We start from the raw sequence: 13,917 nt of genomic DNA, 5'->3' as shown, positions 1-13,917 counted from the left end.
ATCATGGGATATTGCAATATCTCTTATTTAATTAATGCATCTATAAACTTGATTGTGTGTGGAAAGCTCGGCATCTTGCATGGTGTTTTGTTCCACTCGTGCTGCTCTAGTTTCTGTCATACCATTCTTATGTTCCTTGAAGAGCACTCCTAACATGTGTGGATTTTGTGGTGACTCCCAGATCCCATGTTTTAAATTAAAGCTTTCCCGGAGAGGCCCAACATTGGCTTTACCATTCACCAACCTAATAAAACTTCCGTAGCGACTTTTTGGACCCAAAGGATAATTAATCAACAACCTGGGCCAGTGCTCCTGTTGTGTATTGGTCCACCTACCTACTAGGTTGCAATGCCACCTTGGGGCAACTCGTGGTGTTTTGGCTATCATCAACTTTGCATAGACGAATGAGACAGTAGATAGAGAGCATGCAGCTCTAGATGCGGATATAGCTCACCAGGAGGTCTCTCTTGGATTGCTTTACCTTTGACGAGCGGCTTGTCCACCAGGATTCCTTATAGGCCTTGATACATCTTGTAACATCCCAAATTTTCAATTGGGAATGTTATGCATTAGACCATAATTGCATATCATATTTTATTGCATTTTGTTTTGATCCTAGAAATTCTATGCAACTCAAGGACCCACGGAGAGAGTTGGGGATTTTGTTATTTTCATATTTGAGTTTTCTCAAATTTGAAATGAGGATCATTAGATTTTGATTATTTTCTCTTCGTATATTTCTTTTATAAAAATAAAAGAGAGGGAATAAAATGACTTTCCCAAAATAAATAAACATTAGAGATTTAATATTAAAATCAAATAAGATTTTATTTCGGAGTTTTATTGCTATTTTATTTGAATTAGGAAAAATATGTGTTTTTCAAAATTGCATTATAGGCCCACATAAATGTTCACTTTGTCCTCTATATTTTTAGAGGACGGGGAAAATTTATTTTAGAATTTTTGGAGTCCGTTAGTATTTCTTTTATTTGTTTTTCTGCGCAGAATTATTTCAAAAAACGAACCGACTCTGGGTCGTAACCGGCCAGAACTCCCCCAGCCGGCCCTCTTATATAGCACCGCCCCGAGCCCCCTAGCCCACCAGCCTGCGCCGCCCCAAAACCGAACCCAAGCCGCCACCGCCGCCACTGCCCGACGCCATCGTCGCCTCGCCCTGCCGCCCGACGCCGCCCGTCCACCCCTGCCGACTGCCGCTACCTCGCCGGAACCCCGCCGGAGCCCTGTGAGACCTTGCCGGACCCGACGGAGGTAGACGCCGCCGCCGCCGCCGTGGTTTTCGTGAGAAAACCGTCGGTTATTTTTTTAGAAACCCCGGTTTATTTTTTAATAAATTGGTTTTATTTTTTTCGGTTTAGTTATTTAGCGAACGCCCATTCGTTCGTTCGTTTTAACAAACGATTTTCACCATTTAGCCGCAGACAGCGAACGTTCGTTCGTTAGCCTGTTCGTCAACTTTTCTTTTTCCAGGGATTTTCCGTGATTATTTTCGATCGCGATTTCTGCCCTGATTTTCGTTTTAGTTTATCTTTTCGCTCGTTTATCGGAATCCGGCGATTCAAGCGCCTAGAGTTTCATCTCGAAACCCTCTTTCCGTTTAAGCAACTTAAACAAGTTTTTGCTACTATAAAATTTGACTTAAGTCCAGATTAGTAAATGAAGTTTGTTTCCTTCGCCGTTTGAGTTTTGTTGCTTCGTTTGATTTGATTCTTTTTGCAAACCGAAGTTCTTAAGTTGATCTTTCTGGTTAGATCTCTTATTTGGTTTTACCCGTGTTTGTAGTTGAGTGCTTATTGTATGCTTGTTTGTTTGCGATAGAGTACCTGGAGTGTGAAGCGTGCTACTACGAGTCTTTAGGTTTCACGGATCATCAGCAAGGGAAGTAACACTTTGATCATACCTCTTTACTACCCAGTTTTATTGCATTAGATCAATCTTCAAACAATTGCATGGTTAGGATCTAAATAATATGTGGGTTTTGGGAAGTAGATGAGGTACTACCTATTGCCCTGTTCATTATCAAACCTTTGGGAGTTAGTTCTATGTTGCTTATATTGCTATGCTATGCTTGTAGACGTGGATTGGGTGAGTGTATCCATGACAAATGTGAGTTTTGTTAATTAATGGTTAACTTAAGGTGGCTACTTTAATACACATCTGGGTGGATGGAGGCACCTGGGGAACCCAGTGTTGCATGTATTTTTGGAAATCACAGGGTACCGTGTGATTCTCCTATGGACTGCCACCGAGGCTCAAAGGGATCATAAGATTATTCATGCTGGAAACTTCCGTGTGCTTCCACAAGCTATTATGGGCTCTAGCATAGTTGAGTATGTTGCATGACCTGTTGTAGTGGTAGGCTAGCAGATGTAGGGGATGTAGGTTGGTACTGTCTACCCAGAGTAAAGAGTTAATGCTTCTGAAAGACTGTGTCTTGGTCATCCGTTTCTCAAACACCATGCAGTGCTAGAAATCCAACGGAGGAGATCGAGTCTTGTGGGGAAAAGTGCGCTGTCACACCCTAGCTAGTCATGCATCAGAGTGTGTGCATCATGTTTAAAATTCCATTTAATTTGAAATGGGGATTTGTGAAACCCTCAGAATCATTTCTGAAAAATGACCCAAATAAAAATTTCTCCAAAAGGGTCCAAGAAAATGCTCATGTTGCTCTCTGAAAATATTGGACAGAGATAAAAATCAAACCAATATTTTTAAGAGCTCATAGGTATTTATTTTGGGCATTTGGAATTAATGCATAAATATTTGCATTGGAAATATATTAGTTATATATATTAATATATGTCCAAATATTATGCCATTTATAAAGGAGCTCTGGAATAATATATCTAGCTCCTGCAAAAATTGGCATAATGTAAATAAATGATTTAATATATTATTTAAATCAAAACAAATGTCAGAAAATTAAAAAAACAGAAAGAAATAAAAGGGAGGACCTTACCTGGGCTCCTCCCTGTGCAGCCCAGCCAGCTGGCCGGCCCAGCCAGCAGGCGGCCCAGCCCGCCTCCCTCCTCTGTCGTCTTCGTCCTCGACAGAGGGAGGGGAGTGTGGCCGGCGCGCGCGCGCGCCACCGCGCCACGCCACCTGCTCGCCTGCCTGCCTGCCCCTCCCCTCCTCGTCTCGATGCCCCGGACGACGCCACGCCCTCCCCCTGCTCTCTCTCACTCTCCCGCGGTTCTTCCCTCCTCTCCCTCGCTCTCTCTCTCACGGCCGAACACCACCATCGCCGCCGTTCGCCATAGCAGCCGTCACCGGCCACCCCTCGCCCCTCCGCTGAGCTCAGGAGCTCCGCCGCGACCCCCTCTTCCTCCCCACCAAGCCAAGCCCCTCCGGAAGCCCTGCATCGCCGCCCACGTCGCCGTTCCCCTCCTCGGCCACCGGAGATCGTCGCCGTCGAATCGAGAGCTACCGGACGTCCCCGAGCCCGCTAACCATCCCTGCAGCTCCGCGGTGAGCCACTGACCCGATTCCCCCTTGCCCCGTCGTCCCTAGCATCCTGTAGTTGCCGCCCCCTTGAGCTCCGAAGCTCGCCGCCGCCGTGCCTCGTCGCCGCCGTGGCTGGAGCCGTTGTAGCTCGAAGCCGAGCACACCATCGTGCTCCACACCTCACCAGGAGCACGTAGCACGCCCTAACGCCTCCCCTAGCGCCCTGCATCGCCTAACCCGCCGTTGGCCGAACTCCGGCCGCCGCTCACGAGCTCGCCGTCGTCAGTACCGGCCACCTCAGGCACGGCCACCACCACCGTTCGACGCGCGGGAGCAAGGGCTCTCCAACGAGCCCAAGCACGGCCTCGCCCGTGCCCTGTAGCGCGTTTCCGCATCGCGCCGCCGTCTCGGGCCTCGCCGGCGTCATGTCGCCGGTGGGTTTGACCCACCTTGACCACGGCAGGACCCCCCCTGTGTCCCTGACAGGTGGGCCCAGCCCTGTTAGCTAATTAGGATTAGCACTAACCGAATTAGTTAAACTAACTACCCCCCTGACACTGACCAGTGGGCCCCAGCGCCACTAATTCCTAATTAGGATTAAATTAACCCTGTTAAACCCCCCTGTCACTGACGTGTGGACCCCACACGTCAGGTTTGACCCCAGCCAGCCGCAGTTGACCACTGACGTCATGCTGACATCATGCTGGCGCAATATTTATATTTCTGGATTTAATTTAAATCAGGAAATTCCAGAATATTATTTAAACTTCAAAAATTCATAACTTTTATTCTGTAACTCCAAATCAGACAAATTACATATGAAAAATGATCAGAAAAATCCAATCTATCCATCTGTACTATTTTCATGCATGATCAAACAAGTTAAATTGATGTTTTAAGCAGAATAAGGAAAAGCACTTTAAAAGGCCATGTTTAAGTTTGAAATTTGAATCTTTGATTCAAATTTGTTCAAACCCTTCTGGTTTTAGTTGCATTAGCCCAACACACTCATATTGCCATGTTTCATGCATGCATCATATTGTTGCACATTGTTTGGTGATGGTTGTGTATCGGTGTCCTTTACGACAGGTTCTGCCTCCGAGGAGTACCGTGATTACCCTAACGAAGAACCGTATCAGTGCGTTTAACCATCAGGCAAGCAACCAACCATTTGATCATATCGATACAATCCCATGTTCTCGCTCCTGCTCTCTTTTACTGCATTAAGACAACGCGTTTCAAACTGCTGTGTGCTACGGTAGTTGAACCCATTTCCTCTGCATGACCTGTCATTGCCACAGTAACTAGATGAACCCACTAGCATGTGTAGGAGTTGCTTGAGCCATATGTATGTGTTGTTCCTACCTTGCTATGCCTGCTATGCTTAGAGTCGTGTCAGGTCTGGTTCATCTGGGTGATGGGCTAGAGTGAAATGATTATGTCGGTAATGAGAGTGGTGTGGTGAACACGATTTGGTAAAGGTATCAATGAGAGGCCATGTAGGAGTACATGGTGGGTTGTTTCATTGAAGCCGACCTTAAGCACTGAGATCTGTATGTGTGATTTAAGAATCAGCTACTACCATGCATTGGGCCCGAAACCAATGGACCCTCTCGGCTTCTTATTCACCCTAGTTCTCCGTCCAGGAGTTGCAAGTAGTTTCTGGTGTTTGTAGCCTACTGGAGGCCGTGGACAGCGCTGACCGTAGGGGTGGGCTGTGATGCGGTAGGTACGTGGCCGGGTGTACCGAATACCCGTTAGGTATCTCGGGAACCCTGTTCACATCGTTCGGGGCCGTATGGGAAACCTCGGCCGGACTCCCTGCGGATGGAACCTGGATAGGCGATAAACCTGGACTGGAGGCTTAGGTGATTATGTAGGTCGTGGCCGACACCCACGTTGGGCTTCCGCTTGAAGGTTGCCGAGTACATGTCGTGTAAACGACGGTAAGTGGTGAGAGCGTGTATGAAGAAGTACACCCCTGCAGGGTTAACATGATCTATTCGAATAGCCGCGTCCGCGGTAAAGGACTACTTGGTTGCCTATACAGTTCATAGACAAGTAAATGGAAACTGCTAAAAGCCTCAAGATAAGTGTGAGTGCCGAGGATGGCTTTTCCGTAGGAAGACGGAGGCGGATCCTCGGTAGTGTATTGAAGTGGTGAGTAGTGGACTCATGTGCGCAAAACCATTTCAAGTTGGAGTATCGTAGGATAGTCTAGCCAAGAGTCAAAGCTGGCTTGCTGCAATAACTCCACCAACCCTTCTTGATAATATGCATGTATGTAGGATCTGATGTAAGTCTTGCTGAGTACCTTTGTACTCATGTTGCTATAATTTACATTTTTTACAGAAGACGCTGCAACCCCTTCTGATGGGTTCTATGTAGACGTTGACATCAACGAGTAGGCTAAAGACCCAGGTGGTGACCCTGAGCTTGTGAAGGACCACGTAGTATAGCTAGGCTTTCCAAGCCTCTTTTATTTTACTAGTTGTCTGTACTCAGACAAGTTACTTCCGCTGCTGGTTTGTATGACTGTATGACTTGAATGCTGGGTCGTGTGACCCGTACCTTGTGTATGTTATGTATGGCTCTCTGAGCCTTAAATAAAGTACTTGTGTCGTAGAGTCATGTTGTGATGCTTCGTTGTATTTGCACATATCGAGCATATTGTGTGTATGATTGAAATGCTTGGTATGTGTGGGATCTGACTATCTAGTTGTTTATCTTTAGTAGCCTCTCTTACCGGGAAATGTCTCCTAGTGTTACCGCTGAGCCATGGTAGCTTGCTACTGCTCTGGAACACTTAGGCTGGCCGACATGGGTCCTTCTTCGTTCGTGTGTCTGTCCCTTCGGGGAAATGTCACGCTTTGAGTACCGGAGTCCTGTTAGCCCGCTACAGCCCGGTTTACCGGAGTCCAGCTAGCCCAGTGCTACAGCCCGGACCCACTTGCTGATGACCGACACGTTCGAAGCTGGGTCATGGATGCCTGTCCCTGTAAGTCTGTGCCACTTTGGGTTTACGACTAGTCATGTCAGCCCGGGCTCCTTATCATATGGATGCTAGCGACACTATCATATACGTGAGCCAAAAGGCGCAAACGGTCCCGGGCAAAGGTAAGGCGACACCCGTGGGGATACCGTGCGTGAGGCCGCAAAGTGATATGAGGTGTTACCGGCTAGATCGATGTGACATCGAGTCGGGGTCCTGACAGCGTTGGCATCAGAGCCGGACTGCCTGTAGGTTCTCCAAGCCAAACTGGTCGATGTTGAGTCTAGAAATTCTTTAGTTATATGTAGGGGAATTGTTTGTGGGTTGGAACATAAGGCTCTTTTTACTCCTTTATCTTATGACATTCTGATCTGAGTCAGTCCATTCTTCCACCGGGGGTTAAGGAATTAGGATCTATTCTCTCTATCAGGATCACGTGTTACTAATCAGTAGTACCTTATAGGTATGATGGGTACAAGCCTAGTTCAGTTCTTCTACCATATTATGTTGCTAGGATGGACTCAGAATTTGATATGATGATGTTGAGTGTGTACGAAATCCTTTGTCAAATGTCTCAAAATCCTTCTTGAGCATTTACAGCTGTTATGCTGCCGAAATTTTGCTAGAAATTCTAATGCCTTTGCATTATGATTGTGCTTTCAGATGGCCACTCGCGACCTCAATCAAGTGGTTCGCCTGACTCGATGCCTAGATGTACCCGGCCATACTGCCAAGTTGGTCAGGGTAATGACTGAGGCTGGATACCGCTGGTATCCTGAGTACACGGTCGAAGAGCAATTTCGGGACTTCAATCAAAGCCAGTATCTCTGCACTGTCAGGATATTTCCATCTTATCCTGGATCCACCGAGCCCCTGCACTGCTCCTATGGACTCGGGGTTACTATTGAGATGGCTGTGCAGGACGCCGCCTACTCTATGATGACCATCATGCGAGTCAGATCTGGACTATTTCGGGACTCTGATTTCCGGTATATGCCAGGATCACTTCCGGGAGCACAAGGGTATCTCCAGGCTATCTATGCTGACCCCACCCAGGAGGATTCACGGACTCGCACCACTGCTGAGATGCTCGAGGATAAGGACCGTGAAAATCGGGCCTTGAGGTTAGAGCTCTTCAATACCCGTGCTGACCACTGGGCCACTTTGACTCGGTTCGCACCGGCGGTGCAAGCTGGATATTCAGATATGCGCGATCTCTATCCTGTGAGATCTGCTCTGCCAGACGTGATGGGTTGGCGTGATGTAGGAGGCATCACCCCACCTCGCGGTCCCCGCAGGCCACCGTCTGTTGGTCCAAGACCTCATCCTAGCCCCTATGGTCCACAAGCTCCGCGAGATCATCTGTTTCCGGATGATCATGTTGAGCTTCCAGGCTATGGAGGTGACTTCTACGAGGACTACTACGGATCGGTCTGAGTTAGTGGTAGTATCACTAGTTCGCACTAGCTGTGTCGTCTATCGTCCCGCGTGACTCGTGGGATATGACCTAGTTTGTACTCTTTCCGGAGGTGTAGAAAAATAATGTATAGGAGCTTGGGATGCCTCCGATGAGATGTAATCCTTTTTTTCACCGTAATAGTACTTTGTTTGGTCTTGTACTAAACCCTGTATGGTGTGTATGACGATGGAATAAAAGAAGCAGTTTCTGTATCTACCATGTCATACGGATGATCATCTTGCATTTCGAGTTATTCCTTACATTTTATATCCTATGTCGGAATTTTATCATCCTGACTAAATCATTGTCTTGTTTACCTAGGATGGTCAACACGCGTACTAACCCTGCTCCTCAAGAGCAGGCCGAAGGCAGTGAAGTCAGGAATGCAAATCTGCCTCATCCTCCTTCCCTAGCCGAGGTTATGATGGAAGCTGAGAGAAACAAGCGGGAGACCAACCGTTTGTTGGAGCGTATTGAACAGAACACAGCACACCATCAGAGGACTAACGTGGTGTCACTCAGTGATTTTATCAAATTACATCCACCCACGTTCCACCACTCCGTCGAGCCTCTCGACGCTGATGACTGGCTTCGCAGTATCTCTCACAAACTGCATTCCGCGCTGGTAGCGGAGGCTGACAAGGTCACCTTTGCTGCATATCATCTTGAAGGCCCCGCCAGTCTATGGTGGGAGAATTATGGAGCTATGCGCCCGGCGGGCCATGTCACTACTTGGGCTGAATTCAGCGAGGCTTTCCGTGAACATCACATTCCGGAGGGTCTCATGGACCGTAAACGTGAGGAATTTTGCAGTTTCACCCAAGGCCGACTTTCTGTGGATGCTTACAGCAGGGAGTTTGGTAACCTCGCACGATATGCAACTGAGGAAGTGTCTACTGATGCCAAGAAGCAAGCAAGGTTCCGTAAGGGCCTTAGTCCTGAGCTTCGCCGTGACCTCCGTCTGCATGAGTGCACATCTTTTCAGAAACTTGTCAACAAAGCCATCAGTGCTGAAACTGGTCAGACTGACTATGACGCAACACGCAAGCATGGCCGTGACATGGGTTCCTCATCCGGTGCTGGTCCTCAGAAGCGCCGCGTGTGGGTACCCAACACCGCCCTGCCACCTAGGTTCACACCGAGGCCATCTTTCCAGGCGCCTCGCCCTGTTCAACAGTCTGCACCAGCCAAGCCCTATGGGGGTCCAACTAACAATGCTCCTCCACGTACCAGTTCCGTGACTTGTTTCAAGTGTGGGGAATCTGGTCACTATATGCGTGAGTGTCCCCAGACCAACCCCAACCAGTCTGCTAAAGCTGTTGGCCGTGGCAAGCCGACAGGGAAAGTGTTCCACGCCAAGCCGGTCACCGCCTCAAGTGGCCATGTCAACTGTATCTCGGCCGAAGAAGCTCAAGAGGATCCCAACGTCGTTCTCGGTACGCTTCTTGTTAATTGCCACCCGGCATCTGTTCTTTTCGATACAGGAGCCTCTCATTCATTTATATCCGAGAACTATGCTCGTTTGCATAACACCGCATTCTGTGACATGCCATCCACTATGGAAAATTCTACTCCTGGTTCTAGATGGCAGACCTCTAGGGTAAGTTATGGAAATGAAATCCAAGTCGACAGACTTGTTTTCCTCGCGTCTTTGATAGCCCTTAAATCTTCAGATATTAATATCATTCTGGGTATGGACTGGATGTCGGCTCATCATGCCCAAATTGATTGCTTCTCTAGGACTGTTCAACTCACTCACCCTTCGGGCAAGATAGTCAATGTCTTGACCCGATTAGCCAAGCGACAGTTATATTCTCTTAACGCCAGCCCTTTGCCAGACCTTGAGGACATTCCGGTAGTCCGTGACTTCCCGGATGTCTTCCCAGAGGAATTTCCAGGTGTTCCACCTGACAGGGATGTCGAGTTCGTAATAGACCTCATCCCCGGAACCGTTCCGATTGCTAGAAGACCTTATAAGATGGCACCACTAGAACTAGCCGAGCTTAAGAAACAACTCGATGAGTCCTTGAAAAAGGGTTTCATCCGCCCTAGTTCATCTCCGTGGGCTTGCCCCGTCCTATTCGTCAAGAAGAAGGATGGTACAGACCGGATGGTTGTAGATTACCGACCTGTCAACTTGGTCACAATCAAGAACAAATATCCACTCCCCAGGATCAACGACCTTTATGATCAGCTCGCTGGATCCTCAGTCTTCTCCAAGATGGATTTGAGGTTGGGCTACCATCAAATCAAAATCAGAAACGGGGACATTCCTAAAACGGCCTTTGTTACTCGTTATGGCCAATACGAGTACACCGTCATGTCCTTCGGATTAACCAATGCTCCAGCCACCTTTTCTCGGTTAATGAACTCAATCTTCATGGAGTATTTGGACAAATTCGTCGTGGTTTACCTCAATGATATACTCATCTACTCCAAGAACGAGGAAGAACATGCCGAACATCTAAGGCTAGTGTTGAAGAAACTTCGAGAGCACCGCCTTTATGCCAAGTTTTCCAAATGTGAATTTTGGTTGTCAGAAGTGACCTATCTGGGTCATGTAATATCTGGTAAAGGTATTGTTGTTAACCCTGAGCGAGTTCAAGCCGTCCTTAATTGGACTCCACCTGAATCGGCCAAGCAAGTTCGGAGTTTTCTGGGCTTAGCGAGCTATTGTCGTCGCTTTGTCGAGAACTTCTCCAAGGTTGCTAAACCTCTAACCGAACTCCTCAAGAAAGATAAGAAGTTCGAGTGGACTCCACAATGTGAGCACAGCTTTCAGGAACTGAAAAGACGCCTGACTTCTGCTCCCGTACTGGTACCGCCAGACTTCTCCAAGGACTTTGTTATCTACTGCGACGCCTCGCGACAAGGACTAGGTTGCATTCTCATGCAAGATCGACACGTAATTGCCTACGCCTCACGGCAATTGCACCCACATGAGGAGAATTATCCTACTCATGATCTAGAGCTTGCAGCCGTAGTCTATGCACTTAAGACCTGGCGACATTACCTCCTCGGTAATCGTTGTGAAATATTCACTGATCACCAAAGTCTGAAGTACATCTTCACCCAACCGGATCTGAATCTCAGGCAAAGACGTTGGGTTGAGTTGATCACAGACTTCGACTTAGGAATAACCTACACCCCAGGGAAAGCCAACGTCATGGCTGATGCGCTAAGTCGTAAATCTTATTGTAACAACCTGATGTTACAACAAAGTCAACCGCTTCTCCATGAGGAATTTCGGAAGCTTAACCTTCACATTGTACCTCAAGGTTTTCTTTCCACCTTGGTGGCAAAACCTACCCTTACGGATCAGATTATCAAAGCACAGAAGGTAGATCCGGGAATTTCCCGCATCAAGAGAAACATTCAGAAAGGAATTGCGAATTGCTTCTCCATTAATGATCAAGGGGTCGTATACTTCGGGAATCGACTAGTGGTTCCCAAAGTGCGAAACCTGAGGCGTTTGATCCTTAAGGAAGCCCATGAATCTCCTCTCACCATTCATCCCGGTAGTACTAAGATGTATCAGGACCTACACCAGAGGTTCTGGTGGACTAGGATGAAGAGAGAAATTGCTCAGTATATTGCAAATTGCGACGTCTGTCGTCGTGTAAAAGCAGAGCATCAACGGCCTGCTGGCACCCTTCAACCCTTAGCTATTCCTGAATGGAAATGGGATAAAATTTGTATGGATTTCATTACCGGTTTTCCCAGGACCAAGAGAGGGAATAATGCTATTTTCGTCGTTGTCGATCGTCTTTCCAAAGTAGCCCATTTCTTACCTGTTCGTGAGAGTATAACCGCTAGTCAGCTGGCAGACTTATACATCTCCCGTATAGTGTCTCTCCATGGTGTTCCTTTGGAAATTAACTCGGATCGAGGAAGTCTTTTCACCTCTCGATTTTGGGAAAGTTTCCAAAATGCTATGGGAACTCGTCTCTCCTTTAGCACCGCTTTCCACCCTCAGTCGAGTGGTCAAGTGGAACGCGTCAACCAGATTCTAGAAGACATGCTTCGAGCCTCTGTTATCTCATTCGGAATGGACTGGGAGAAGTGCCTTCCATTTGCCGAATTCGCTTACAACAACAGCTATCAATCTAGCTTGGGTAAAGCCCCTTTTGAAGTTCTCTATGGACGACGGTGTCGAACACCCCTTAACTGGTCAGAGACCGGGGAAAGACAATTCTTTGGCCCGGATATGATTCAGGAAGCAGAAGAACAAGTTCGTATCGTTCGTGAAAAGTTGAAAACAGCCCAATCTCGTCAAAAGAGTCAATATGACCGAAAACATAAGGCTATGACTTTCGAGGTTGACGAGAAGGCTTATCTTCGGGTCACCCCTCTGAAGGGAACCCATCGTTTCGGTTTCAAAGGCAAATTGGCTCCTTGTTACATTGGACCTTTTTGCATTCTCGCCAAACGAGGAGAAGTTGCCTACCAGTTGGAACTACCTCCGCACCTCTCCAGAGTCCACGATGTCTTCCACGTTTCTCAACTCAGGCGTTGCTTCTCGGATCCTATCCGTGGAGTGGACCACGAAACGCTTGATCTCCAAGATAATCTTACATATCGAGAGTACCCCATTCGTATCCTCGATCAGGCCGAACGTACCACCCGACGTCATAATATCAAGTTTCTCAAAGTACAATGGTCGCACCATTCTGAGGATGAAGCAACTTGGGAAAGGGAGGATCGTCTTCGACTTGAATATCCCGCCTTCTTCCCGGAGGAACCCAAATCTCGGGACGAGATTCTTTTGAGTGGGGGTGAGTTGTCACACCCTAGCTAGTCATGCATCAGAGTGTGTGCATCATGTTTAAAATTCCATTTAATTTGAAATGGGGATTTGTGAAACCCTCAGAATCATTTTTGAAAATGATCCAAATAAAAATTTCTCCAAAAAGGTCCAAGAAAATGCTCATGTTGCTCTCTGAAAATATTGGACAGAGATAAAAATCAAACCAATATTTTTAAGAGCTCATAGGTATTTATTTTGGGCATTTGGAATTAATGCATAAATATTTGCATTGGAAATATATTAGTTATATATATTAATATATGTCCAAATATTATGCCATTTATAAAGGAGCTCTGGAATAATATATCTAGCTCCTGCAAAAATTGGCATAAGGTAAATAAATGATTTAATATATTATTTAAATCAAAACAAATGTCAGAAAATTAAAAAAACAGAAATAAATAAAAGGGAGGACCTTACCTGGGCTCCTCCCTGTGCAGCCCAGCCAGCTGGCCGGCCCAGCCAGCAGGCGGCCCAGCCCGCCTCCCTCCTCTGTCGTCTTCGTCCTCGACAGAGGGAGGGGAGTGTGGCCGGCGCGCGCGCGCGCCACCGCGCCACGCCACCTGCTCGCCTACCTGCCCGCCCCTCCCCTCCTCGTCTCGATGCCCCGGACGACGCCACGCCCTCCCCCCTGCTCTCTCTCACTCTCCCGCGGTTCTTCCCTCCTCTCCCTCGCTCTCTCTCTCACGGCCGAACACCACCATCGCCGCCGTTCGCCATAGCAGCCGTCACCGGCCACCCCTCGCCCCTCCGCTGAGCTCAGGAGCTCCGCCGCGACCCCCTCTTCCTCCCCACCAAGCCAAGCCCCTCCGGAAGCCCTGCATCGCCGCCCACGTCGCCGTTCCCCTCCTCGGCCACCGGAGATCGTCGCCGTCGAATCGAGAGCTACCGGACGTCCCCGAGCCCGCTAACCATCCCTGCAGCTCCGCGGTGAGCCACTGACCCGATTCCCCCTTGCCCCGTCGTCCCTAGCATCCTGTAGTTGCCGTCCCCTTGAGCTCCGAAGCTCGCCGCCGCCGTGCCTCGTCGCCGCCGTGGCTGGAGCCGTTGTAGCTCGAAGCCGAGCACACCATCGTGCTCCACACCTCACCAGGAGCACGTAGCACGCACCAACGCCTCCCCTAGCGCCCTGCATCGCCTAACCCGCCGTTGGCCGAACTCCGGCCGCCGCTCACGAGCTCGCCGTCGTCGGTACCG

Source organism: Triticum dicoccoides, chromosome 3B (genome assembly GCF_002162155.2).
Source record: "Triticum dicoccoides isolate Atlit2015 ecotype Zavitan chromosome 3B, WEW_v2.0, whole genome shotgun sequence".
NCBI lineage: Eukaryota > Viridiplantae > Streptophyta > Magnoliopsida > Poales > Poaceae > Triticum > Triticum dicoccoides.
This window is presented reverse-complemented; position numbering follows the sequence as displayed.